Source organism: Heptranchias perlo, chromosome 23, assembly GCF_035084215.1.
Source record: "Heptranchias perlo isolate sHepPer1 chromosome 23, sHepPer1.hap1, whole genome shotgun sequence".
Lineage (NCBI taxonomy): Eukaryota > Metazoa > Chordata > Chondrichthyes > Hexanchiformes > Hexanchidae > Heptranchias > Heptranchias perlo.
In genome coordinates this window covers 9088784-9093346 of record NC_090347.1, presented here as the reverse complement: position 1 = coordinate 9093346, position 4563 = coordinate 9088784, and positions in this window count along the sequence as shown.

The following is a 4563-nucleotide window of genomic DNA, read 5'->3' as shown; positions in this document are numbered from 1 at the left end:
CTCTTGAGAGCGTTAACTTTTGGGAGGGAGCATGCCCTATCTTTATACTATTTTGCTGTGTTGTTCTGTACGTAAGCACCACTGGTCTTATCTCATGGTCGTAAGCCATTCCACTTTGATGACTCTCAGAAACCACCAAGGATTGTTTACACTATCTGCTGCATAAACAGTTTGTTCCACGTCAGCCTTGAACATGGCTCCTGCGATGTCTATTGTTTACATAGCCTTTCACTGTTATCAGGTCTTAGTATGTGGTTTCTTTAGCAACCACATCTCTTGTTTTAGTGTAAACTACCTTCTGACGTTAGAGCATCTAGAAATGGGCCATCTCTTGACCTTTGGGTGTTTATAGTTCTGAAGTTCCAGCATGCTCTGTCTCTTACAAACTGTCTTTCACACAATCACTGAGACACGACTTTGCCCCCACCTCCCCCCCCTCCTAGTAACATCGCCCTCTTGCTAAGATGCTTGGGAGCTTTATGCAAGCTATGCGAGATGGGATATTGACCGTGCTTGGCTTTAAATCATATTCTTACACTTGGATAGATTTGGAGTATTAGAGAGGGTTAAGGGTCATTGAGAGGAAAGGAAATGCTTGCCATGACAGAGGAAATCAAGCTTCTTGGAGAAAATTTTAGCAATGGAAGAGATGAGGGAGTGTCATTTGAGGCCAGAGATGACAATGAGATGAAGAATATTGGTTGAGGGATAGAACTGAAAAGCAGAGAAGTTATGTTAAACTTGTATAGGACCTTGGTTAGAGGTCTTTAAGATTATGAAAGGGCTTGATAGGGTAGACGTAGAGAAGGTGTTTCCGCTTGTGGGGGAGACCAGAACTAAGGGCCATAAATATAAGTTAGTCACTAATAAATCCAATAGGGAATTCAGGAGAAACATCTTTATCCATAGAGTGTTTAGAGTGTGGCGACTAGCATAGGTGGATTTAAGGGGAAGCTAGATAAACACATGAGGGAGAAAGAAATAGAAGGATATGCTGATAGGGTTAGATGAAGTAGGGAGGGAGGAGGCTTATGTGGAGCATAAAGACCAGCATGGACCTAATGGGCTGAATGGCCTGTTTCAATGCTGTACATTCTGTGTAATTCTATGATTAAGGGTGATGTCATCAAAGGTGAGGGGGGGTAGCTGTAGGTTAAATTTGTGAGAGATGTGAAGAACCTGTATCTTTTAAGAATTGCAAAGACGAAAGGGGAAAGAATTTCTGCAGGATTCTCCTGACCCCTCGCTGTAACTTTGGTGGAAGAGCGGTGGAAATCCTGGAGAAATGGCCTTTTCTCAGGCGGGTTCTGCTGATCTTCCATTGAAGTTACGGGAGTAGATCAGGAGAACGCCTATGAAAATTCCAGGTGAAGATTTTTATTGCCACATTGAATGACAGTGGATAAAATTAGTGAGTCTTTTGAAATGCATGGGATAATCTAAGACAGTTCGCACGGATTTATTAAAAGCAAGCCATGTTTGACAAATTTAATAACTACAACTTGCATTTATATAGCGCCTTTAACATATTAAAACATCCCTTGGCACTTCACAGGTGCAATTATCAGACAAAATTTGACACCGAGCCACATAAGGAGATATTAGGACAGGTGACCAAAAGCTTGGTCAAAGAGGTAGAGAGGGGAAGAGGTTTAGGGAAGGAATTCCAGAGCTTTAGGCCTAGACAATTGAAGGCATGGCCGTCAATGGTGGAACGATGAAATCAGGGATGCGCAAGAGATCAGAATTGGAGGAATGCAGAGTTCGTCCAATAATATGGGTTTTCGAAGAAATGACTAACTAGATAGATGGAGGGAATACTGTAGATGTATTGTATATGGATTGGCAGAAGAATTTGGATAAGGTGACGCACAAGATGCTTGTTAGAAAAGTTTAGACACATGGTATAAGAGGAAATGTAGCAGCATGGATAGAAAATTGGTTGATGGAGAAGAAACAAAGAGGTTAAATGAGTGTTGCTTGGACTGAAGAAGGGTCGGACCTGGCATACTCCAGGGGTCAGCGCTGGGACTATTTTTTTTCTCAGTATGTATAGATTACTTTGACTTGAGAGCTGGGAACGCAATCTTGAAGTTTGCTGATGACACAAAAGTAGAAGGTTTGGCAAACTGCAAGGACTTCAGGAAAGCGTAAACAGGTTAGCGGACACGTGGCACATACAATTTTATGAGGATAATTGTGAGCTAATACATTTTGGGAGAAAAACAAGGAAAGGTTGTAAACCCGTAATGGGAAGACACTGAAGGGTGTGGATGAACAAAGAGACCTCGAGGCTCAAACACCTAAATGCCTAAAAATACGAGTGGAGCAAGATAAAACCATATAAAATCCCATCAGAATTTGGGGATTTATGACAGTTGATTCACCAAATTGTGCATCTGAAAAGGAAAGGTAGCTTAATATTTTGGGTGTAATTTTGGTTCTGTTCTGGTATTGACCTTTTTAAGTGCTGACTGATATGCTGCTCATTTCCAGCAATCTCTATTTTTAATATAGGAAATTCTCTGGACTTGGCCATTCGGGTCAGATACAAGTCCTTAATGCAAATAAGTGCCCTCTAATAGTCAACCTTTAAACGTAAAGAAACATTGGATAAGATCATGGAATGTTACAAAGCAGCACAAGCAAAATGGCCATTGTCTTCCTGATGCCTATTTGACATTATCTGATCAACCAATCACTGCTCACTCAGGTCATTTATCACTTTGACCTTACTGCTTGTCTTTTGTGAATATCTTGTTAAATATTTTATAGCGTTTTTATTGCAGCTTAGAACGTCAATTTATACATCATTTTTTCTGCTTCGGGTTATTACAGAAATGCTAGGTAATTCTTTCCGTCACGTACTAACAAACAAATACTGAGTGCGGATAATTCCCACACAGACATGGTCAGTTTGCAGTCTACATATCTGCCTCAGAGAGATGCTATGGTCTCAATGAACCTGGAATGTATTGGCAGTCCAAATATGTTAGGAATGGAGATTTGATTCCTTTCCTTAAGAGTTGCTTTGCCTTTCAGCTGGAATACCAATCTGTCCACAGCCATTTGCTCAGATATTTTTATCTACCAGTGGAACAATCCATGTTCCAATAAATGGACCAAACACAGTCAATTTTTTTACGGTGGATTTATGCTATAACTTCAACTTGGTAAAAAGCACAACCGCTTTGTACTAATGTTGCATTTATACAACAACAACAAAAACTTGCATTTACGTAGCACCTATAACGTAGTAAAGCATCCCAAGGTGCTTCACAGGAGCGTTATCAGACAGAATTTAACACTAAGCCACATAACAAGATATCAGGACAGGTGACCAAAAGGTTGGTCGAAGAGGGAGCTGTTAAGAAGCATCTTAAAGGAAGAGAAAGAGGTAGAGAGGTGTTCCAGAGTTTAGTGCCTAGGCACGGCCACCAATGGTGGGGCGAAGGAAATCAGGGATGCATAAGAGGCCTGAATTGGAGGAACTCAGAGTTGTCGGAGGGTTATAGGGCTGGAGGACATTACACAGATAGGGAGGGGCGAGGCCATGGAGGGATTTGAACACAAGGATGAGAATTTTAAATTTGAGACATTGCCGGATTGGGAGCCAATGTAGTGAGCACCGGGGAGATGGGTGAATGGGACTTGGTGCAAGTTAGGATATGAGCAGCAGAGTATTGGTTGAGCTCAAGTTTAAATAGTGTAAATGCAGCCTGAATCCAGTGTCAAGGCTCAAACTGACATTGAAACAAAGCAAAGTGAGACTTCATGGGGGAGAGAATTTCACTCCACTTAGCTTCAGAATCAGCTCGGGCCTTCCACAAGAGCAGCAGTAGTGCGAAGCCAAAACCACTTTGCACAGACACTAAACTTGTAGTGTGAATGTGCTGTTATGAGTCTCACTCAGACTTTGGGAAAGCTCAATTCCAAGCAGCTTGATCACAGGGTCTGAGGGTGTAGCAACTCAGAGGAGGCTTAATGCCAGTCACACCATACATTTTGGTAAAATACTGAATTACCAAATAGGTTTATTCATGGATAAACTCTTTCACAGTTGTCAAAATCAGTTCAAATAGCACAGTCATTTTGAAACTGTTTAAGGAAAAGTTAAATAAGCAAACCAATTGTTTCAGTTGCTTTGAATGTCTTTCCTTTCACACTTTGCAAGTAGCAGATAGTAGACTCTTCTCTGCAGCTTGGTAATTCATGCTGGTTGCAATTGGTTCTGGAATTACGCAGGTGCTTTCATCTGCAGAATTTGTGTCCTGCCTCCATGTCAATCGCGGCTCTCTGACAATTGTAATTAATCAGAATACGAGGTATGTCTGAACCTTATGTTCCTCGCACAGTTTGACAAACAGCATTGTCAGTGAGAAACCAATCTGCAAGCCCAAGACAATTACTCATAGAATGGACAGCCAGCTACATCAACACATATACAAAGGCCTGCTAAAGACCACTACGGGGTAGACAAGGGCTGTCTGAGATATCCTGATTCGATTGTGATGTGAATTAGCTGTCTGATGATACATGCTACATGTTTCTAGCACTTGAGTC